Consider the following 22917-nt stretch of genomic DNA (forward strand, 5'->3'; position numbering starts at 1 on the left):
GGGTGGAGCTATTCAGATTTGAGAGCAGAAAGGAAGACAGAGGCAGTGCTAGGCAATAGGAGATGCAGTGTGAAAGCACGTCCGGTCCGCCATCTGAGAGGGTGGAGCGCATAATAGGGTATGTATGTATGTCTGGCTTCGCCTTAACAAGAAGGACGTGGTGTCCGAGAAGGGGAGTTTTCGGGAAACCGTTGTGGCCATCGCTTCTCGGCCTTTTGGCTAAGATCAAGTGTAGATCTGTGGGTCTGGAGACCTGGGAAGGCGATCAGAGATGGAGAGAAGGATCAAATACATTCTGCCTGGGGAAACCCGTGTCAGGAATGGAATTCGTATAGATGTACATGCTGACTATCTGGAGAAGTTTACGCTGGAGCATTTTGTGAAGAACATACTGTTTGACCTGCTAAAAGTGGACAAAGAGGACATTCTCTGTTTGCAGGAGCCTGGAAAAGGACGCTTTACACTTGTGCTATCATCTGCTGCAGCTTGCCAGAACTTCTATGAAACCCTGAAACAATGTTGGGAGTCCCCTGAGCTGGAAGGTTTGTGCTTCACCTTGCTATATACATCTGGGGAAGTACCGGTGGTTGTTTTTATGTATAATCCCTATGTTGACAAGAACGATATTGAACTGTTTCTGTGGAGATATTGTTCAGAGGTCAAATATGGAAACAAAATCCTGAACACTTTTGGCCTCTGGACAGGGAAACATAAGTTCTATGTCAAGTTCAAAACTGACCCAAATGGGATTGAGGGACAATACCACCCACCTTCAGCCTTCATGATTGGAAGGGACAGAGGCTGGCTGTTTTATAATGGGATGCCACTGTATTGCAGGAAATGCAGAACCTTTGGCCACACTCAAGATAGGTGTGCAAGTGATGCTGTGTTTTGCAGAAATTGTGGACAGTCTGGCCATAGCTCAATGGACTGTAATTCTGCAGTGGTGTGTAATCTGTGCACAAAAGAGGGTCATACATTTAGAGACTGTCCAGAAAGGAAAAAATCCTTTGCAGAGGTGGTGGCTGCAGCCAAAAAAGTGGTGACTGTGGCAGTTCCATCTGTGGCCTCTGCAGGGGTTTCAAAGCCTCAGGTGACTGTGACTAAAGCTGGCAATACAGCACTTCTGGTTGAGTCTGCAAAACCTGCTCTTAAAACACCCTCTGTTGCAGAGAAAAAAACTGGGAGAGGGAAGGAGGTTTCTCCCAGTAAGCCTGCAATTAAGACTGCTACCTCACCTGCGCTGGTGGAGCCCAGTCCTGAAGTCTCTGTAGTGGAGACTGGGGATTTAACTGGTTCAGGTCCAGCACAAATACTTGCTCCTATTGTCTGTGATAAGGGCTGGGAAGAGTCAATGGAGCTAGAGGAACAGAGAAAAAGAAAAAAACCTGAGTTGGTTGTATCTCAGGAAGACTCTGAGTTTTGTGTTAAAAGGGCAATGAAAAGATCTAGTGCCTCTGAGAGTGACACACCAGGGGCATCTTGCTCACTCCATCCATCTGATCCCGCTAATATACAGGGGTTTACATCTGAGGATTCAGATGGCGTGATTCCACCATTGTCGCCATCTTCAGAGGAAGGATAAAATAAAAATGTTATTATGAGCAACATCAGAGTAGCCTCCCTGAATGTAAGGGGGTTAAAGAGCCCGGCAAGAAGGGCTGCTTTATTTGATTTTTTGTCACAATTAAGTTTTGATATTTTTTTACTTCAGGAATGTGCAATACAACATGACTGGGAGTATCATGATTTAAAAGCAGACTGGGGATGTGGCCCATCCTTGTGGTCTGGGGACAATTATAATAAAAACTCTGGTGTTGGAATATTATTTAAAGGCCAAAATTGCAACATATTATCCTTCAGTGAAATTGAGCCTGGGAGGGCTCTGATGGCAAAGGTACAATATTGTGGAGTGGAATTAAGGATTTGTAACATCTATGCCTCCCCAATGAAGGAGGAGAGGTCAACTTTATTGGAAACAGTTCAGACCTACTTACCTGGTCCCTCACCTGTGATACTGGGAGGGGACTTTAATTGTGTACTGCCAGAGGAAAAAAGAGTGTCTGGTTCTGTAAGGAAAGATAAAACTGAAATGCAGCTAAAAAACCTAATAACTGATAATAGACTGCAAGATACCTGGAAACATCATAATCCATCTGATCCAGGTTACACCTGGGAGAGTAATGTGTATAAATCCAGGATTGATTTTATTTTAGTGCCTGAACATGTAACAACTTGCAATACATCACTCACTGATAACATTTTCTCTGACCATAAGCTGCTTTCTGTTACAGTGTGTTTACCTGAGCTAATTAAAGGGAAAGGTGTTTGGAAATTAAACACACAGCTGCTGGAGGAGGAAAAAATAAAACAAGAGTTTATTTGCTGCTATAAAAACTTAAAAAACAAACAACAGCACTTTACTTCTATACTTGAGTGGTGGGAGTATGCAAAAGGGAAAATAAAAGACTTCTTTATATCTGCAGGAATAAAAAAAGCAAGAGAAAAACAAAAATGGTTTAAGACTCTGAACACCAAACTGCAAACCTGTTACTTGTTAAAAAATATTGGTGTGGATATGGACAATGCAATTGTAAAAGTGAAAGAGGAAATTAAAAAGGCAGTGGAACAAAAAGGTAAAGAAATTATTTATAATGCAAAAGTGGAGCATATGGAGAAAGATGAAAAATGTTCTCGGTTTTTTCTTAAAAAATTAATGGAGAAAAAAGAGTTAATTAAAGAATTCAATGGGGAAACAACACAACAAGGTCTTTTGAATAAAGCACACAATTTTTACCAAGAACTCTTTAGTGAAAAACAAATTGATTATGACTTTTTACCGGATGTTTTAGACTCTGTTCACACCAGTCTCAGTTTACATGATCAGAATTTCCTAACAAAAAATCTGCAGCTTGAGGAAATTTTTATGTGCAATAAAAAGCTTTGCTAAAGGAAAAACACCTGGTTCTGATGGTTTACAAATAGAATTTTACATAACCTTTTGGGAGATTTTAAAAGAGGATTTATATGCTGTTTTTAAAGAAGCTTTTATGTGTGATTTATTGCCTGGGTCCTGGAGAAGTGGTGTGGTGTCCTTAATTTTTAAGAAAGGTGACAAAACAAAATTAGAAAATTGGAGACCAATCACACTGTTAAATGTGGACTACAAAATATTTGCAAAGATTTTAGTCAATCGTACCAAGCATGTGATTGAAAAGGTGATTCATCCAGACCAGGTATGTGCTGTGCCTGGCCGTGGGGTGTGGGAGCATCTCAATGTTATCAGAGATGCCATATGGTACCAACAGGACCGAAACCAAAAGCTTGCACTGTTATCACTTGACTTTCAAAAAGCATATGATAGAGTCTCTCATGAGTATTTGTGGACTGTTTTAAAAAAGATGGGTTTTCCTGAAATTTTTATCAAGCACATTGCACTTTTATACAAAGACTGTAATAGCAAAGTTTTAGTGAATGGTTTTTTATCTAAAAATGTACAGCTAAAGTGTGGTGTGAAACAAGGCTGTCCACTATCACCCCTACTATTTATATGTGCAATAGAGCCCCTACTGGCCATGCTGCGGAAAGATAAAGTGGTCAGAGGGGTGCCGCTGCCAGGAGGGAATGGACTACATGTTAAAGCCTTGGCCTACATGGATGATATTACTATTCTATGTGACTCTGATATTACTCTTAAGAGGGCACTGAGAAATACAGAATTTTTTTGTTGTGCATCCGCCTTTACATTAAACCTGCAAAAATGTGAGTGTCTAAGATTTGGAGAATGGAGTAATGCTGATAATCCAAACATAACTATGAATGTGGACAAAATTAAAATACTTGGAGTCATTTTTTCACAGGAAAATAATGGAGAGGAGAGCTGGACTATTGTAAAGGAAAAAATCAAGAAAAAAATCGATTTTTGGAAGCTCAGAAAGTTGACCATAGAAGGTAAATTGGTGATTATAAGATCATTGCTTCTGCCCATAATGCTGTACTTGAATATGGTATTCCCACCATCTGATTTATCTGTAAAAAATCTGCAAAAACAAATTTTCCATTTTATCTGGAGTTCAAAAATGGAGAAATTAAAAAGAGAAACGATGTACAAACAGCACAAACATGGAGGTAAAAATATTCCAAATATTAAGCAGTTTTTATACTTGAAATTTTTCTGTCTGTGTTTTAAAATAATTTTTACTGGGAAGCATTGGTCATTTTATTTAAGATATGCTGCGGGAGACATTTTTAGGAAAAGAAAGTGGCTATCTTTGTCTCAAACATCTCCTGTTTTAATCACGCCTCCAAAACAATACGTAATTTTAGAGAAGATCATCCGTTTATATAAGTTACAGGACATGGACTCGGACATTTTTAAAAATCCAAAGAGGCTGGGTTTGGAATTAACAAGGTCTGAACAGACCTCAATGATCATGAACTTTTCAAAAAATAAATGTGACAGGATTTGGAGAATGGCCAATGCACCTTACTTACAAAACAGTTTTAAGGATCTGGCGTGGTCTGTGGTGCATGAGTGTGTACCTACCAGAGCTTTTCAGCACAGACGGGGATTGTGCAATACCTCCAGATGTCCAAGAGGGGGCTGTGGAGGGGATGAGACTGTTTTACATGTATTTTGGAACTGTTTTTATGCTCAGACTGTTTGGAAAAATGTTGCTAGTCTTTTAATGTTTATTACAGGTCTTAAGGTTTTTAATCATGAAACTGTGTTGTATGGGAATTTTACAAGTCAAAACAGAGATACTGATAGAGTTATATGGACATTTGTGTGTGCAATAAAAGAAGCCTTGTGGAAATCAAGAAACATCTTACTCTTCAAAAGAGACTTTATATCCGAGAAAGACTGTTTTAAGCTTGCACTGAGTGATTTATTCACATATTATTTACTTGATAAAAAGAATCTGGGAATCAAGAGAGCAAAAGCACTGTGGAATTTTGAGTTGTGGAACTCGCTTGTGTAATATTGTATTTTGTTTGGTGATTGATTTTTCTTGCTTGTATTGATTGTACTGTTTTTTGTTTGACATGATCATTTAATAAAAAAGTAAAAATCTGTTCTTATCAGTTTAATATCTGATACGTCCCCTATCTGGGGACCATATATTAAATGGATTTTTAGAACAGGGAGATGGAAAAAGAGCTTGCTCTGTCCTCTCCAGGCATTGACCTGGTATTGCAGTGCCTCCAGGTTCAGTGCACCCCCTAATGAGTTTGCAAAAAACAGAGCAAAAGAATGAAGAAGGAAACAAGCCGGCTGCACCTGAAACTACTGTGTTGCAAGAAACATCCCTCCCTCGAGTGTGTTGTGCGCAGGTGGACCGACCCCGAAAAATTAGCCCCCGAGTGTGGCTACGAAAAGTTTGTTTGTCCAAGACTTGCTGGCCTCTGTTGCCATGGCAACCAACTGCCAGACTTGTTTACAACTTGGCTGCCGGGCCAGTGCTGGTGATGTCATCGCGGGACGTGATGTCATCAAGGCTTTGCTGCTATACACAGCTGCCAGCACAACAAGCAGCTCAGTTGCAGCCGGTCAAGCGACCGAGCAGGTAGGTGGAAAGGTAGGTGCCGTTTATTAAACCGTTTCCTTTGTATTTCCTGGTGGCCGATGGCCGATGTATCCTGCTGATGCTGCCTGCCTACGGCTCCAGCTGGGAGAATTCACCCTCCATGTTCTTTGATAGATAGATTAGATACATTAGATAAGATAGATAGATAGATAGATAGATAGATAGATAGGTAGGTAGGTAGGTAGGTAGGTACTAATAATAAGCTAGCCAGCTAGGCAGCCAGCCACAGAGACAGCCAGCCAGCTACAGAGACAGCCAGCCAAAGAGCTAGCTGCATGTCATGTATGCCAGACAGAGACGGAGACAGAGACAGAGACGTGTATGTCTGCCATCCATCAGGTGGAAGCAGACGCAGTGTGATTGGGGGGTGGAGCTATTCAGATTTGAGAGCAGAAAGGAAGACAGAGGCAGTGCTAGGCAATAGGAGATGCAGTGTGAAAGCACGTCCGGTCCGCCATCTGAGAGGGTGGAGCGCATAATAGGGTATGTATGTATGTCTGGCTTCGCCTTAACAAGAAGGACGTGGTGTCCGAGAAGGGGAGTTTTCGGGAAACCGTTGTGGCCATCGCTTCTCGGCCTTTTGGCTAAGATCAAGTGTAGTATCTGTTCTTATCAGTTTAATATCTGATACGTCCCCTATCTGGGGACCATATATTAAATGGATTTTTAGAACAGGGAGATGGAAAAAGAGCTTGCTCTGTCCTCTCCAGGCATTGACCTGGTATTGCAGTGCCTCCAGGTTCAGTGCACCCCCTAATGAGTTTGCAAAAAACAGAGCAAAAGAATGAAGAAGGAAACAAGCCGGCTGCACCTGAAACTACTGTGTTGCAAGAAACATCCCTCCCTCGAGTGTGTTGTGCGCAGGTGGACCGACCCCGAAAAATTAGCCCCCGAGTGTGGCTACGAAAAGTTTGTTTGTCCAAGACTTGCTGGCCTCTGTTGCCATGGCAACCAACTGCCAGACTTGTTTACAACTTGGCTGCCGGGCCAGTGCTGGTGATGTCATCGCGGGACGTGATGTCATCAAGGCTTTGCTGCTATACACAGCTGCCAGCACAACAAGCAGCTCAGTTGCAGCCGGTCAAGCGACCGAGCAGGTAGGTGGAAAGGTAGGTGCCGTTTATTAAACCGTTTCCTTTGTATTTCCTGGTGGCCGATGGCCGATGTATCCTGCTGATGCTGCCTGCCTACGGCTCCAGCTGGGAGAATTCACCCTCCATGTTCTTTGATAGATAGATTAGATACATTAGATAAGATAGATAGATAGATAGATAGATAGATAGATAGATAGATAGGTAGGTAGGTAGGTACTAATAATAAGCTAGCCAGCTAGGCAGCCAGCCACAGAGACAGCCAGCCAGCTACAGAGACAGCCAGCCAAAGAGCTAGCTGCATGTCATGTATGCCAGACAGAGACGGAGACAGAGACAGAGACGTGTATGTCTGCCATCCATCAGGTGGAAGCAGACGCAGTGTGATTGGGGGGTGGAGCTATTCAGATTTGAGAGCAGAAAGGAAGACAGAGGCAGTGCTAGGCAATAGGAGATGCAGTGTGAAAGCACGTCCGGTCCGCCATCTGAGAGGGTGGAGCGCATAATAGGGTATGTATGTATGTCTGGCTTCGCCTTAACAAGAAGGACGTGGTGTCCGAGAAGGGGAGTTTTCGGGAAACCGTTGTGGCCATCGCTTCTCGGCCTTTTGGCTAAGATCAAGTGTAGTATCTGTTCTTATCAGTTTAATATCTGATACGTCCCCTATCTGGGGACCATATATTAAATGGATTTTTAGAACAGGGAGATGGAAAAAGAGCTTGCTCTGTCCTCTCCAGGCATTGACCTGGTATTGCAGTGCCTCCAGGTTCAGTGCACCCCCTAATGAGTTTGCAAAAAACAGAGCAAAAGAATGAAGAAGGAAACAAGCCGGCTGCACCTGAAACTACTGTGTTGCAAGAAACATCCCTCCCTCGAGTGTGTTGTGCGCAGGTGGACCGACCCCGAAAAATTAGCCCCCGAGTGTGGCTACGAAAAGTTTGTTTGTCCAAGACTTGCTGGCCTCTGTTGCCATGGCAACCAACTGCCAGACTTGTTTACAACTTGGCTGCCGGGCCAGTGCTGGTGATGTCATCGCGGGACGTGATGTCATCAAGGCTTTGCTGCTATACACAGCTGCCAGCACAACAAGCAGCTCAGTTGCAGCCGGTCAAGCGACCGAGCAGGTAGGTGGAAAGGTAGGTGCCGTTTATTAAACCGTTTCCTTTGTATTTCCTGGTGGCCGATGGCCGATGTATCCTGCTGATGCTGCCTGCCTACGGCTCCAGCTGGGAGAATTCACCCTCCATGTTCTTTGATAGATAGATTAGATACATTAGATAAGATAGATAGATAGATAGATAGATAGATAGATAGATAGGTAGGTAGGTAGGTAGGTAGGTACTAATAATAAGCTAGCCAGCTAGGCAGCCAGCCACAGAGACAGCCAGCCAGCTACAGAGACAGCCAGCCAAAGAGCTAGCTGCATGTCATGTATGCCAGACAGAGACGGAGACAGAGACAGAGACGTGTATGTCTGCCATCCATCAGGTGGAAGCAGACGCAGTGTGATTGGGGGGTGGAGCTATTCAGATTTGAGAGCAGAAAGGAAGACAGAGGCAGTGCTAGGCAATAGGAGATGCAGTGTGAAAGCACGTCCGGTCCGCCATCTGAGAGGGTGGAGCGCATAATAGGGTATGTATGTATGTCTGGCTTCGCCTTAACAAGAAGGACGTGGTGTCCGAGAAGGGGAGTTTTCGGGAAACCGTTGTGGCCATCGCTTCTCGGCCTTTTGGCTAAGATCAAGTGTAGTATCTGTTCTTATCAGTTTAATATCTGATACGTCCCCTATCTGGGGACCATATATTAAATGGATTTTTAGAACAGGGAGATGGAAAAAGAGCTTGCTCTGTCCTCTCCAGGCATTGACCTGGTATTGCAGTGCCTCCAGGTTCAGTGCACCCCCTAATGAGTTTGCAAAAAACAGAGCAAAAGAATGAAGAAGGAAACAAGCCGGCTGCACCTGAAACTACTGTGTTGCAAGAAACATCCCTCCCTCGAGTGTGTTGTGCGCAGGTGGACCGACCCCGAAAAATTAGCCCCCGAGTGTGGCTACGAAAAGTTTGTTTGTCCAAGACTTGCTGGCCTCTGTTGCCATGGCAACCAACTGCCAGACTTGTTTACAACTTGGCTGCCGGGCCAGTGCTGGTGATGTCATCGCGGGACGTGATGTCATCAAGGCTTTGCTGCTATACACAGCTGCCAGCACAACAAGCAGCTCAGTTGCAGCCGGTCAAGCGACCGAGCAGGTAGGTGGAAAGGTAGGTGCCGTTTATTAAACCGTTTCCTTTGTATTTCCTGGTGGCCGATGGCCGATGTATCCTGCTGATGCTGCCTGCCTACGGCTCCAGCTGGGAGAATTCACCCTCCATGTTCTTTGATAGATAGATTAGATACATTAGATAAGATAGATAGATAGATAGATAGATAGATAGATAGGTAGGTAGGTAGGTAGGTACTAATAATAAGCTAGCCAGCTAGGCAGCCAGCCACAGAGACAGCCAGCCAGCTACAGAGACAGCCAGCCAAAGAGCTAGCTGCATGTCATGTATGCCAGACAGAGACGGAGACAGAGACAGAGACGTGTATGTCTGCCATCCATCAGGTGGAAGCAGACGCAGTGTGATTGGGGGGTGGAGCTATTCAGATTTGAGAGCAGAAAGGAAGACAGAGGCAGTGCTAGGCAATAGGAGATGCAGTGTGAAAGCACGTCCGGTCCGCCATCTGAGAGGGTGGAGCGCATAATAGGGTATGTATGTATGTCTGGCTTCGCCTTAACAAGAAGGACGTGGTGTCCGAGAAGGGGAGTTTTCGGGAAACCGTTGTGGCCATCGCTTCTCGGCCTTTTGGCTAAGATCAAGTGTAGTATCTACAGGAGATCTGGTCAGAAGGTGCCTGGGGTACCCGACCTGTCGGCCTTGGAGGATTACCTCCTTGTTGCTATTGGCAGGCGGCTTAGTCCCCAGGCAACGGGAAGCGATCACACCTACCTGCATATGCAGGGGAGGTGCTGCGTGTTGCTGTGAGGAGCCTTTTCTTGGAGTTGGAGATCATGGAAGCTGTGAATCAGGATGGATCGTCGGATGGAGAAGTACCAGTGTATGCTAGAATTCGTAATGGAGTTCGCTTCATCCTGAGAGATCCCGAGAAGAAAGCATTGGGTCTTGCTTTCGTAGTGGAGGAACTTGTCTTCAAGCTGTTGGGAATACAGAGGAACCAAGTACTGGCGATGCTGGAGTTCCCAAAGAGAGGGTGTTATGACCTGGTTTTGAGTTCGGAGGAGGATTTCAGCTTTTTCGAGGGTAAGCTTGAATGTGTGAAAGGGCATGTAGTACTAAATGGTGTTGATATACTATTCCATTTTCCGAGGAGAGACCGTTTGATTACAGTCCGAATGTACAGCCCTTATGTTCCGGAAGAAGAGGTTGCTGCCTTTCTGTCCAAGTATTGTGAAGTGGTCACCTCGAAAGGGAAGGTACTAAATCAGTATGGGTTATGGACCATGAAGAGGAAATTTGCGGTCAAATTTAAGGTAATGGAGGACGGGAAATTGTGTGTCCCGCCAGGGAGGTTTAAAATTGGCCCGATTAATGGGGACTTGTTTTACGTGGGTATGGAAGACTTCTGCCGTAAGTGCAAGCGATATGGACACTTAAAAGACCATTGTACAGTATTATGGTGCGGAAGATGTCAGAAGGAGGGGCACATGGCTGACACATGTGAGCAGGTTAAAAAATGCCATTTGTGTGGTAGCCCGGAACATTTGTATGCTTCGTGTCCAACGAAGAAGAAGAGAGGTAGGGAAAAGGAGGAGGAGGAAACTGAAGGTGCAACTAGAGGTGAAGAGAGTCCCCGGAAGCAGGAGGAAGAGATGGACCTTTCTGTGAAAAGAACACCTAAAGAGGGGAAGAGTAAGGAAGAGACGGAGGGTATAAGTAGAGGCAAGGATAGTCCTCAGCAAGAGGAAGAAATGGACATTGCAGTTAGAAGAGTGCCAAAAGTAAGGGAGAAGGTCCCAACAGAAGTGGAGAGTGCTCCTGTAGAGCCGGAAGTGAAAAGAAAAATGGTAAGATCCCTCACGGAAGAGGAACGTAGGGACTATGCAATAGTCTCACGACACCTTTGGGACCATATAGAATCCATTGATAAGAGGTTTCCGTTAACAACATTATACGAAAAAGTGGCCTTGCATTTGGAAAGACAGGGAAGGAGGTTTTATGAAACTTATTGTGTACCACCGGATATTGCAGAGAAAATAGAAAAGTCTGGGTCAAGATCAATTATTATTATAAGGTTATTATCCTTTTTTGCATACAAGGGAGGTATGAGAGCCTGAGGCTATGTTCTGTGGCATGGAGTTTGTTTTGGTTTTGTTTGTTTTTTTTTTTTTTTTTTTTTTAGAGAGAATAAAAGTGACCATGATGATGAGATGGTTGGAGTAATATCGGAAGATATAAGCAGTTTTCTGTTTGTATCGTTTTTAACCATTCTGAATGGTTTTAAAAAAAAAAAAAAAAAAAAAAAAAATCTGTTCTTATCAGTTTAATATCTGATACGTCCCCTATCTGGGGACCATATATTAAATGGATTTTTAGAACAGGGAGATGGAAAAAGAGCTTGCTCTGTCCTCTCCAGGCATTGACCTGGTATTGCAGTGCCTCCAGGTTCAGTGCACCCCCTAATGAGTTTGCAAAAAACAGAGCAAAAGAATGAAGAAGGAAACAAGCCGGCTGCACCTGAAACTACTGTGTTGCAAGAAACATCCCTCCCTCGAGTGTGTTGTGCGCAGGTGGACCGACCCCGAAAAATTAGCCCCCGAGTGTGGCTACGAAAAGTTTGTTTGTCCAAGACTTGCTGGCCTCTGTTGCCATGGCAACCAACTGCCAGACTTGTTTACAACTTGGCTGCCGGGCCAGTGCTGGTGATGTCATCGCGGGACGTGATGTCATCAAGGCTTTGCTGCTATACACAGCTGCCAGCACAACAAGCAGCTCAGTTGCAGCCGGTCAAGCGACCGAGCAGGTAGGTGGAAAGGTAGGTGCCGTTTATTAAACCGTTTCCTTTGTATTTCCTGGTGGCCGATGGCCGATGTATCCTGCTGATGCTGCCTGCCTACGGCTCCAGCTGGGAGAATTCACCCTCCATGTTCTTTGATAGATAGATTAGATACATTAGATAAGATAGATAGATAGATAGATAGATAGGTAGGTAGGTAGGTACTAATAATAAGCTAGCCAGCTAGGCAGCCAGCCACAGAGACAGCCAGCCAGCTACAGAGACAGCCAGCCAAAGAGCTAGCTGCATGTCATGTATGCCAGACAGAGACGGAGACAGAGACAGAGACGTGTATGTCTGCCATCCATCAGGTGGAAGCAGACGCAGTGTGATTGGGGGGTGGAGCTATTCAGATTTGAGAGCAGAAAGGAAGACAGAGGCAGTGCTAGGCAATAGGAGATGCAGTGTGAAAGCACGTCCGGTCCGCCATCTGAGAGGGTGGAGCGCATAATAGGGTATGTATGTATGTCTGGCTTCGCCTTAACAAGAAGGACGTGGTGTCCGAGAAGGGGAGTTTTCGGGAAACCGTTGTGGCCATCGCTTCTCGGCCTTTTGGCTAAGATCAAGTGTAGTATCTGTTCTTATCAGTTTAATATCTGATACGTCCCCTATCTGGGGACCATATATTAAATGGATTTTTAGAACAGGGAGATGGAAAAAGAGCTTGCTCTGTCCTCTCCAGGCATTGACCTGGTATTGCAGTGCCTCCAGGTTCAGTGCACCCCCTAATGAGTTTGCAAAAAACAGAGCAAAAGAATGAAGAAGGAAACAAGCCGGCTGCACCTGAAACTACTGTGTTGCAAGAAACATCCCTCCCTCGAGTGTGTTGTGCGCAGGTGGACCGACCCCGAAAAATTAGCCCCCGAGTGTGGCTACGAAAAGTTTGTTTGTCCAAGACTTGCTGGCCTCTGTTGCCATGGCAACCAACTGCCAGACTTGTTTACAACTTGGCTGCCGGGCCAGTGCTGGTGATGTCATCGCGGGACGTGATGTCATCAAGGCTTTGCTGCTATACACAGCTGCCAGCACAACAAGCAGCTCAGTTGCAGCCGGTCAAGCGACCGAGCAGGTAGGTGGAAAGGTAGGTGCCGTTTATTAAACCGTTTCCTTTGTATTTCCTGGTGGCCGATGGCCGATGTATCCTGCTGATGCTGCCTGCCTACGGCTCCAGCTGGGAGAATTCACCCTCCATGTTCTTTGATAGATAGATTAGATACATTAGATAAGATAGATAGATAGATAGATAGATAGATAGATAGGTAGGTAGGTAGGTAGGTACTAATAATAAGCTAGCCAGCTAGGCAGCCAGCCACAGAGACAGCCAGCCAGCTACAGAGACAGCCAGCCAAAGAGCTAGCTGCATGTCATGTATGCCAGACAGAGACGGAGACAGAGACAGAGACGTGTATGTCTGCCATCCATCAGGTGGAAGCAGACGCAGTGTGATTGGGGGGTGGAGCTATTCAGATTTGAGAGCAGAAAGGAAGACAGAGGCAGTGCTAGGCAATAGGAGATGCAGTGTGAAAGCACGTCCGGTCCGCCATCTGAGAGGGTGGAGCGCATAATAGGGTATGTATGTATGTCTGGCTTCGCCTTAACAAGAAGGACGTGGTGTCCGAGAAGGGGAGTTTTCGGGAAACCGTTGTGGCCATCGCTTCTCGGCCTTTTGGCTAAGATCAAGTGTAGTATCTACAGGAGATCTGGTCGGAAGGTGCCTGGGGTACCCGACCTGTCGGCCTTGGAGGATTACCTCCTTGTTGCTATTGGCAGGCGGCTTAGTCCCCAGGCAACGGGAAGCGATCACACCTGCCTGCATCTGCAGGTGAGGTGCTCCGTGGGTTCGTTTTTTCGTTTGGAGTCATTTGAAGATGGAGGTGACCAACGAGGATGGAACTGTGCCGGAAGAAGTCCCTACTTATGCGAGGATAAGGAATGCGATTCGTTTTACGCTGAAGGATTCCAGGAAGAAAGAATTGGGCCTTGTGTTTCTGGTGGAGGAAGTTTTCTTTAAACTTCTGGGCCTGCAGCGGAGCCAAATCCTGGCGTTGCTGGAGTTCCCGAGGCGTGGGATATATGATCTGGTGCTAAGTTCAGAAGAGGACCACAGCTATCTTTTGGGTAAGCTGGAATATGTTAGGAATAATGATGTGTTGAATGGTATTGATATCGTTTCCCATTTCCCGAGGAGAGAAAGACTGGTCACTATAAGAATGTATAGCCCATACGTGCCAGAAGAGGAGATTGCTGCTTTCTTGGGGAGATATTGTGAAGAAGTCACGACAAAAGGAAAAGTCTTGAATCAGTTTGGGCTTTGGACCATGAAGTGGAAATTTTTGGTAAGATTCAAGATGTCGGAGGATGGAAAGTTATGTGTCCCTCCTGGGCGTTTCAAGATCGGATCCATTAATGGTGATTTATATTTTGCGGGGATGGAGCTTTTTTGTAGGCGATGTAAACAGTACGGCCATACAAAGGACCACTGTACAGTCCTTTTTTGTGTAAGATGTCAGAAAGAAGGACATGTAGCTGAGTCTTGTGATCAAGAGAAAGCTTGCCATTTGTGTGGGAGCAGAGAGCATTTGTACGCCTCCTGTCCTGTCAAAAAGAAAGGTGCAAGTGAGCAAGAGGATGTACTGGAGGCCACTGGGGGTACAGGAAGTTCCTCACAGGAGGAAAGAAGTAAGGAGGAGATGGAGGATCCAAAGGGAGGCAAGGAGGGTCCCCAGCAGGAGGAAGAAATGGATATTTCAATCAGAAGGGTTCCTAAGGTAAGGGAGAAAGTCCCAAGGGAAATTGAAAATGTGCCGGTAGAGTTAGAAGTAAAAAAGAAAATAGCAAGATCCCTCACAGAAGAAGAAAGGAGGGACTATGCCTTGGTGCCGCAAGATTTGTGGGAGCATATAGACTCACTGGATAGGAGATTCCCTCTTAGGAGGTTGCAGGATAGAGTAATTGCGCATCTGGAGAAGCACGGGGATAGGTTCTTTGAAACTTATTATGTACCCTCGGATATCAGGGAAAAGATAGAAAAGTCAGGATCAAGATCGCCTATTGTCATTCGTTTGTTGTCCTTTTTTGCCTTTAAAGCAGGCATGAGAGGCTGAAGATATGGTTTTTTTTTTTTTTTTTTTTTTTTTTTTTTTTTTTTTTTCTTGTTATAGTAATGGGTTTAGCTTAATTTAGTACTTCACTTTGTTTTGTTGTATAGGGGTTATTAAGTGGTATTGTTTTTTGTATTTGTTTTGTGTTTTTTTTACTTGGTATGATGGTTTAAAAGATTAAAAGGACCATGATGATGAGATGGTTTGAGTAATGACGAAGATGTGAACAGTTTCTTCTGTTTATATCGTTTTTTAACCATTCTGAATGGTTTTAAAAAAAAAAAAAAAAAAAAAAAAAAAAAAAAAAAAAAAAAAAAAAAAAAAAAAATCTGTTCTTATCAGTTTAATATCTGATACGTCCCCTATCTGGGGACCATATATTAAATGGATTTTTAGAACAGGGAGATGGAAAAAGAGCTTGCTCTGTCCTCTCCAGGCATTGACCTGGTATTGCAGTGCCTCCAGGTTCAGTGCACCCCCTAATGAGTTTGCAAAAAACAGAGCAAAAGAATGAAGAAGGAAACAAGCCGGCTGCACCTGAAACTACTGTGTTGCAAGAAACATCCCTCCCTCGAGTGTGTTGTGCGCAGGTGGACCGACCCCGAAAAATTAGCCCCCGAGTGTGGCTACGAAAAGTTTGTTTGTCCAAGACTTGCTGGCCTCTGTTGCCATGGCAACCAACTGCCAGACTTGTTTACAACTTGGCTGCCGGGCCAGTGCTGGTGATGTCATCGCGGGACGTGATGTCATCAAGGCTTTGCTGCTATACACAGCTGCCAGCACAACAAGCAGCTCAGTTGCAGCCGGTCAAGCGACCGAGCAGGTAGGTGGAAAGGTAGGTGCCGTTTATTAAACCGTTTCCTTTGTATTTCCTGGTGGCCGATGGCCGATGTATCCTGCTGATGCTGCCTGCCTACGGCTCCAGCTGGGAGAATTCACCCTCCATGTTCTTTGATAGATAGATTAGATACATTAGATAAGATAGATAGATAGATAGATAGATAGATAGGTAGGTAGGTAGGTAGGTAGGTAGGTACTAATAATAAGCTAGCCAGCTAGGCAGCCAGCCACAGAGACAGCCAGCCAGCTACAGAGACAGCCAGCCAAAGAGCTAGCTGCATGTCATGTATGCCAGACAGAGACGGAGACAGAGACAGAGACGTGTATGTCTGCCATCCATCAGGTGGAAGCAGACGCAGTGTGATTGGGGGGTGGAGCTATTCAGATTTGAGAGCAGAAAGGAAGACAGAGGCAGTGCTAGGCAATAGGAGATGCAGTGTGAAAGCACGTCCGGTCCGCCATCTGAGAGGGTGGAGCGCATAATAGGGTATGTATGTATGTCTGGCTTCGCCTTAACAAGAAGGACGTGGTGTCCGAGAAGGGGAGTTTTCGGGAAACCGTTGTGGCCATCGCTTCTCGGCCTTTTGGCTAAGATCAAGTGTAGTATCTGTTCTTATCAGTTTAATATCTGATACGTCCCCTATCTGGGGACCATATATTAAATGGATTTTTAGAACAGGGAGATGGAAAAAGAGCTTGCTCTGTCCTCTCCAGGCATTGACCTGGTATTGCAGTGCCTCCAGGTTCAGTGCACCCCCTAATGAGTTTGCAAAAAACAGAGCAAAAGAATGAAGAAGGAAACAAGCCGGCTGCACCTGAAACTACTGTGTTGCAAGAAACATCCCTCCCTCGAGTGTGTTGTGCGCAGGTGGACCGACCCCGAAAAATTAGCCCCCGAGTGTGGCTACGAAAAGTTTGTTTGTCCAAGACTTGCTGGCCTCTGTTGCCATGGCAACCAACTGCCAGACTTGTTTACAACTTGGCTGCCGGGCCAGTGCTGGTGATGTCATCGCGGGACGTGATGTCATCAAGGCTTTGCTGCTATACACAGCTGCCAGCACAACAAGCAGCTCAGTTGCAGCCGGTCAAGCGACCGAGCAGGTAGGTGGAAAGGTAGGTGCCGTTTATTAAACCGTTTCCTTTGTATTTCCTGGTGGCCGATGGCCGATGTATCCTGCTGATGCTGCCTGCCTACGGCTCCAGCTGGGAGAATTCACCCTCCATGTTCTTTGATAGATAGATTAGATACATTAGATAAGATAGATAGATAGATAGATAGATAGATAGATAGGTAGGTAGGTAGGTAGGTACTAATAATAAGCTAGCCAGCTAGGCAGCCAGCCACAGAGACAGCCAGCCAGCTACAGAGACAGCCAGCCAAAGAGCTAGCTGCATGTCATGTATGCCAGACAGAGACGGAGACAGAGACAGAGACGTGTATGTCTGCCATCCATCAGGTGGAAGCAGACGCAGTGTGATTGGGGGGTGGAGCTATTCAGATTTGAGAGCAGAAAGGAAGACAGAGGCAGTGCTAGGCAATAGGAGATGCAGTGTGAAAGCACGTCCGGTCCGCCATCTGAGAGGGTGGAGCGCATAATAGGGTATGTATGTATGTCTGGCTTCGCCTTAACAAGAAGGACGTGGTGTCCGAGAAGGGGAGTTTTCGGGAAACCGTTGTGGCCATCGCTTCTCGGCCTTTTGGCTAAGATCAAGTGTAGTATCTGTTCTTATCAGTTTAATATCTGATACGTCCCCTATCTGGGGACCATATATTAAATGGATTTTTAGAACAGGGAGATGGAAAAAGAGCTTGCTCTGTCCTCTCCAGGCATTGACCTGGTATTGCAGTGCCTCCAGGTTCAGTGCACCCCCTAATGAGTTTGCAAAAAACAGAGCAAAAGAATGAAGAAGGAAACAAGCCGGCTGCACCTGAAACTACTGTGTTGCAAGAAACATCCCTCCCTCGAGTGTGTTGTGCGCAGGTGGACCGACCCCGAAAAATTAGCCCCCGAGTGTGGCTACGAAAAGTTTGTTTGTCCAAGACTTGCTGGCCTCTGTTGCCATGGCAACCAACTGCCAGACTTGTTTACAACTTGGCTGCCGGGCCAGTGCTGGTGATGTCATCGCGGGACGTGATGTCATCAAGGCTTTGCTGCTATACACAGCTGCCAGCACAACAAGCAGCTCAGTTGCAGCCGGTCAAGCGACCGAGCAGGTAGGTGGAAAGGTAGGTGCCGTTTATTAAACCGTTTCCTTTGTATTTCCTGGTGGCCGATGGCCGATGTATCCTGCTGATGCTGCCTGCCTACGGCTCCAGCTGGGAGAATTCACCCTCCATGTTCTTTGATAGATAGATTAGATACATTAGATAAGATAGATAGATAGATAGATAGATAGATAGATAGATAGGTAGGTAGGTAGGTAGGTAGGTAGGTACTAATAATAAGCTAGCCAGCTAGGCAGCCAGCCACAGAGACAGCCAGCCAGCTACAGAGACAGCCAGCCAAAGAGCTAGCTGCATGTCATGTATGCCAGACAGAGACGGAGACAGAGACAGAGACGTGTATGTCTGCCATCCATCAGGTGGAAGCAGACGCAGTGTGATTGGGGGGTGGAGCTATTCAGATTTGAGAGCAGAAAGGAAGACAGAGGCAGTGCTAGGCAATAGGAGATGCAGTGTGAAAGCACGTCCGGTCCGCCATCTGAGAGGGTGGAGCGCATAATAGGGTATGTATGTATGTCTGGCTTCGCCTTAACAAGAAGGACGTGGTGTCCGAGAAGGGGAGTTTTCGGGAAACCGTTGTGGCCATCGCTTCTCGGCCTTTTGGCTAAGATCAAGTGTAGTATCTGTTCTTATCAGTTTAATATCTGATACGTCCCCTATCTGGGGACCATATATTAAATGGATTTTTAGAACAGGGAGATGGAAAAAGAGCTTGCTCTGTCCTCTCCAGGCATTGACCTGGTATTGCAGTGCCTCCAGGTTCAGTGCACCCCCTAATGAGTTTGCAAAAAACAGAGCAAAAGAATGAAGAAGGAAACAAGCCGGCTGCACCTGAAACTACTGTGTTGCAAGAAACATCCCTCCCTCGAGTGTGTTGTGCGCAGGTGGACCGACCCCGAAAAATTAGCCCCCGAGTGTGGCTACGAAAAGTTTGTTTGTCCAAGACTTGCTGGCCTCTGTTGCCATGGCAACCAACTGCCAGACTTGTTTACAACTTGGCTGCCGGGCCAGTGCTGGTGATGTCATCGCGGGACGTGATGTCATCAAGGCTTTGCTGCTATACACAGCTGCCAGCACAACAAGCAGCTCAGTTGCAGCCGGTCAAGCGACCGAGCAGGTAGGTGGAAAGGTAGGTGCCGTTTATTAAACCGTTTCCTTTGTATTTCCTGGTGGCCGATGGCCGATGTATCCTGCTGATGCTGCCTGCCTACGGCTCCAGCTGGGAGAATTCACCCTCCATGTTCTTTGATAGATAGATTAGATACATTAGATAAGATAGATAGATAGATAGATAGATAGGTAGGTAGGTAGGTAGGTAGGTAGGTACTAATAATAAGCTAGCCAGCTAGGCAGCCAGCCACAGAGACAGCCAGCCAGCTACAGAGACAGCCAGCCAAAGAGCTAGCTGCATGTCATGTATGCCAGACAGAGACGGAGACAGAGACAGAGACGTGTATGTCTGCCATCCATCAGGTGGAAGCAGACGCAGTGTGATTGGGGGGTGGAGCTATTCAGATTTGAGAGCAGAAAGGAAGACAGAGGCAGTGCTAGGCAATAGGAGATGCAGTGTGAAAGCACGTCCGGTCCGCCATCTGAGAGGGTGGAGCGCATAATAGGGTATGTATGTATGTCTGGCTTCGCCTTAACAAGAAGGACGTGGTGTCCGAGAAGGGGAGTTTTCGGGAAACCGTTGTGGCCATCGCTTCTCGGCCTTTTGGCTAAGATCAAGTGTAGTATCTGTTCTTATCAGTTTAATATCTGATACGTCCCCTATCTGGGGACCATATATTAAATGGATTTTTAGAACAGGGAGATGGAAAAAGAGCTTGCTCTGTCCTCTCCAGGCATTGACCTGGTATTGCAGTGCCTCCAGGTTCAGTGCACCCCCTAATGAGTTTGCAAAAAACAGAGCAAAAGAATGAAGAAGGAAACAAGCCGGCTGCACCTGAAACTACTGTGTTGCAAGAAACATCCCTCCCTCGAGTGTGTTGTGCGCAGGTGGACCGACCCCGAAAAATTAGCCCCCGAGTGTGGCTACGAAAAGTTTGTTTGTCCAAGACTTGCTGGCCTCTGTTGCCATGGCAACCAACTGCCAGACTTGTTTACAACTTGGCTGCCGGGCCAGTGCTGGTGATGTCATCGCGGGACGTGATGTCATCAAGGCTTTGCTGCTATACACAGCTGCCAGCACAACAAGCAGCTCAGTTGCAGCCGGTCAAGCGACCGAGCAGGTAGGTGGAAAGGTAGGTGCCGTTTATTAAACCGTTTCCTTTGTATTTCCTGGTGGCCGATGGCCGATGTATCCTGCTGATGCTGCCTGCCTACGGCTCCAGCTGGGAGAATTCACCCTCCATGTTCTTTGATAGATAGATTAGATACATTAGATAAGATAGATAGATAGATAGATAGATAGATAGATAGATAGGTAGGTAGGTAGGTAGGTACTAATAATAAGCTAGCCAGCTAGGCAGCCAGCCACAGAGACAGCCAGCCAGCTACAGAGACAGCCAGCCAAAGAGCTAGCTGCATGTCATGTATGCCAGACAGAGACGGAGACAGAGACAGAGACGTGTATGTCTGCCATCCATCAGGTGGAAGCAGACGCAGTGTGATTGGGGGGTGGAGCTATTCAGATTTGAGAGCAGAAAGGAAGACAGAGGCAGTGCTAGGCAATAGGAGATGCAGTGTGAAAGCACGTCCGGTCCGCCATCTGAGAGGGTGGAGCGCATAATAGGGTATGTATGTATGTCTGGCTTCGCCTTAACAAGAAGGACGTGGTGTCCGAGAAGGGGAGTTTTCGGGAAACCGTTGTGGCCATCGCTTCTCGGCCTTTTGGCTAAGATCAAGTGTAGTATCTGTTCTTATCAGTTTAATATCTGATACGTCCCCTATCTGGGGACCATATATTAAATGGATTTTTAGAACAGGGAGATGGAAAAAGAGCTTGCTCTGTCCTCTCCAGGCATTGACCTGGTATTGCAGTGCCTCCAGGTTCAGTGCACCCCCTAATGAGTTTGCAAAAAACAGAGCAAAAGAATGAAGAAGGAAACAAGCCGGCTGCACCTGAAACTACTGTGTTGCAAGAAACATCCCTCCCTCGAGTGTGTTGTGCGCAGGTGGACCGACCCCGAAAAATTAGCCCCCGAGTGTGGCTACGAAAAGTTTGTTTGTCCAAGACTTGCTGGCCTCTGTTGCCATGGCAACCAACTGCCAGACTTGTTTACAACTTGGCTGCCGGGCCAGTGCTGGTGATGTCATCGCGGGACGTGATGTCATCAAGGCTTTGCTGCTATACACAGCTGCCAGCACAACAAGCAGCTCAGTTGCAGCCGGTCAAGCGACCGAGCAGGTAGGTGGAAAGGTAGGTGCCGTTTATTAAAACCGTTTCCTTTGTATTTCCTGGTGGCCGATGGCCGATGTATCCTGCTGATGCTGCCTGCCTACGGCTCCAGCTGGGAGAATTCACCCTCCATGTTCTTTGATAGATAGATTAGATACATTAGATAAGATAGATAGATAGATAGATAGATAGATAGGTAGGTAGGTAGGTAGGTAGGTACTAATAATAAGCTAGCCAGCTAGGCAGCCAGCCACAGAGACAGCCAGCCAGCTACAGAGACAGCCAGCCAAAGAGCTAGCTGCATGTCATGTATGCCAGACAGAGACGGAGACAGAGACAGAGACGTGTATGTCTGCCATCCATCAGGTGGAAGCAGACGCAGTGTGATTGGGGGGTGGAGCTATTCAGATTTGAGAGCAGAAAGGAAGACAGAGGCAGTGCTAGGCAATAGGAGATGCAGTGTGAAAGCACGTCCGGTCCGCCATCTGAGAGGGTGGAGCGCATAATAGGGTATGTATGTATGTCTGGCTTCGCCTTAACAAGAAGGACGTGGTGTCCGAGAAGGGGAGTTTTCGGGAAACCGTTGTGGCCATCGCTTCTCGGCCTTTTGGCTAAGATCAAGTGTAGTATCTGTTCTTATCAGTTTAATATCTGATACGTCCCCTATCTGGGGACCATATATTAAATGGATTTTTAGAACAGGGAGATGGAAAAAGAGCTTGCTCTGTCCTCTCCAGGCATTGACCTGGTATTGCAGTGCCTCCAGGTTCAGTGCACCCCCTAATGAGTTTGCAAAAAACAGAGCAAAAGAATGAAGAAGGAAACAAGCCGGCTGCACCTGAAACTACTGTGTTGCAAGAAACATCCCTCCCTCGAGTGTGTTGTGCGCAGGTGGACCGACCCCGAAAAATTAGCCCCCGAGTGTGGCTACGAAAAGTTTGTTTGTCCAAGACTTGCTGGCCTCTGTTGCCATGGCAACCAACTGCCAGACTTGTTTACAACTTGGCTGCCGGGCCAGTGCTGGTGATGTCATCGCGGGACGTGATGTCATCAAGGCTTTGCTGCTATACACAGCTGCCAGCACAACAAGCAGCTCAGTTGCAGCCGGTCAAGCGACCGAGCAGGTAGGTGGAAAGGTAGGTGCCGTTTATTAAACCGTTTCCTTTGTATTTCCTGGTGGCCGATGGCCGATGTATCCTGCTGATGCTGCCTGCCTACGGCTCCAGCTGGGAGAATTCACCCTCCATGTTCTTTGATAGATAGATTAGATACATTAGATAAGATAGATAGATAGATAGATAGATAGATAGGTAGGTAGGTAGGTAGGTACTAATAATAAGCTAGCCAGCTAGGCAGCCAGCCACAGAGACAGCCAGCCAGCTACAGAGACAGCCAGCCAAAGAGCTAGCTGCATGTCATGTATGCCAGACAGAGACGGAGACAGAGACAGAGACGTGTATGTCTGCCATCCATCAGGTGGAAGCAGACGCAGTGTGATTGGGGGGTGGAGCTATTCAGATTTGAGAGCAGAAAGGAAGACAGAGGCAGTGCTAGGCAATAGGAGATGCAGTGTGAAAGCACGTCCGGTCCGCCATCTGAGAGGGTGGAGCGCATAATAGGGTATGTATGTATGTCTGGCTTCGCCTTAACAAGAAGGACGTGGTGTCCGAGAAGGGGAGTT

The 22917-nt window shown here is 46.3% G+C and overlaps 11 non-coding genes and 4 pseudogenes across 11 annotated transcripts; all 15 read left to right on the forward strand.

Moving 5' to 3' along the window:
- The first annotated feature begins 5029 nt into the window (after positions 1 to 5029).
- LOC138773523 (U2 spliceosomal RNA) lies at positions 5030 to 5225 on the forward strand. The gene has a single exon (XR_011360168.1). It is a non-coding gene; the product is annotated as a U2 spliceosomal RNA (small nuclear RNA).
- A 927-nt stretch (positions 5226 to 6152) lies between these two features.
- Positions 6153 to 6343, forward strand: LOC138773358 (U2 spliceosomal RNA). The gene has a single exon (XR_011360062.1). It is a non-coding gene; the product is annotated as a U2 spliceosomal RNA (small nuclear RNA).
- A 927-nt stretch (positions 6344 to 7270) lies between these two features.
- LOC138773359 (U2 spliceosomal RNA) lies at positions 7271 to 7461 on the forward strand. The gene has a single exon (XR_011360063.1). It is a non-coding gene; the product is annotated as a U2 spliceosomal RNA (small nuclear RNA).
- A 931-nt stretch (positions 7462 to 8392) lies between these two features.
- LOC138773360 (U2 spliceosomal RNA) lies at positions 8393 to 8583 on the forward strand. Its single transcript, XR_011360064.1, has one exon. It is a non-coding gene; the product is annotated as a U2 spliceosomal RNA (small nuclear RNA).
- A 923-nt stretch (positions 8584 to 9506) lies between these two features.
- Positions 9507 to 9645, forward strand: LOC138773130 (U2 spliceosomal RNA; annotated as a pseudogene).
- A 1504-nt stretch (positions 9646 to 11149) lies between these two features.
- Positions 11150 to 11356, forward strand: LOC138773538 (U2 spliceosomal RNA; annotated as a pseudogene).
- Positions 11357 to 12267: 911 nt separating this feature from the next.
- Positions 12268 to 12458, forward strand: LOC138773361 (U2 spliceosomal RNA). The gene has a single exon (XR_011360065.1). It is a non-coding gene; the product is annotated as a U2 spliceosomal RNA (small nuclear RNA).
- A 923-nt stretch (positions 12459 to 13381) lies between these two features.
- On the forward strand, positions 13382 to 13520 carry LOC138773134 (U2 spliceosomal RNA; annotated as a pseudogene).
- A 1622-nt stretch (positions 13521 to 15142) lies between these two features.
- LOC138773628 (U2 spliceosomal RNA) lies at positions 15143 to 15313 on the forward strand (annotated as a pseudogene).
- Positions 15314 to 16240: 927 nt separating this feature from the next.
- On the forward strand, positions 16241 to 16431 carry LOC138773362 (U2 spliceosomal RNA). The gene has a single exon (XR_011360066.1). It is a non-coding gene; the product is annotated as a U2 spliceosomal RNA (small nuclear RNA).
- Positions 16432 to 17354: 923 nt separating this feature from the next.
- On the forward strand, positions 17355 to 17545 carry LOC138773363 (U2 spliceosomal RNA). The gene has a single exon (XR_011360067.1). It is a non-coding gene; the product is annotated as a U2 spliceosomal RNA (small nuclear RNA).
- Positions 17546 to 18480: 935 nt separating this feature from the next.
- LOC138773364 (U2 spliceosomal RNA) lies at positions 18481 to 18671 on the forward strand. Its single transcript, XR_011360068.1, has one exon. It is a non-coding gene; the product is annotated as a U2 spliceosomal RNA (small nuclear RNA).
- A 923-nt stretch (positions 18672 to 19594) lies between these two features.
- Positions 19595 to 19785, forward strand: LOC138773365 (U2 spliceosomal RNA). The gene has a single exon (XR_011360069.1). It is a non-coding gene; the product is annotated as a U2 spliceosomal RNA (small nuclear RNA).
- Positions 19786 to 20712: 927 nt separating this feature from the next.
- On the forward strand, positions 20713 to 20903 carry LOC138773367 (U2 spliceosomal RNA). Its single transcript, XR_011360071.1, has one exon. It is a non-coding gene; the product is annotated as a U2 spliceosomal RNA (small nuclear RNA).
- A 924-nt stretch (positions 20904 to 21827) lies between these two features.
- On the forward strand, positions 21828 to 22018 carry LOC138773368 (U2 spliceosomal RNA). Its single transcript, XR_011360072.1, has one exon. It is a non-coding gene; the product is annotated as a U2 spliceosomal RNA (small nuclear RNA).
- The last annotated feature ends 899 nt before the right edge of the window (positions 22019 to 22917 follow it).

Source organism: Dendropsophus ebraccatus, chromosome 14 (assembly GCF_027789765.1).
Source record: "Dendropsophus ebraccatus isolate aDenEbr1 chromosome 14, aDenEbr1.pat, whole genome shotgun sequence".
Lineage (NCBI taxonomy): Eukaryota > Metazoa > Chordata > Amphibia > Anura > Hylidae > Dendropsophus > Dendropsophus ebraccatus.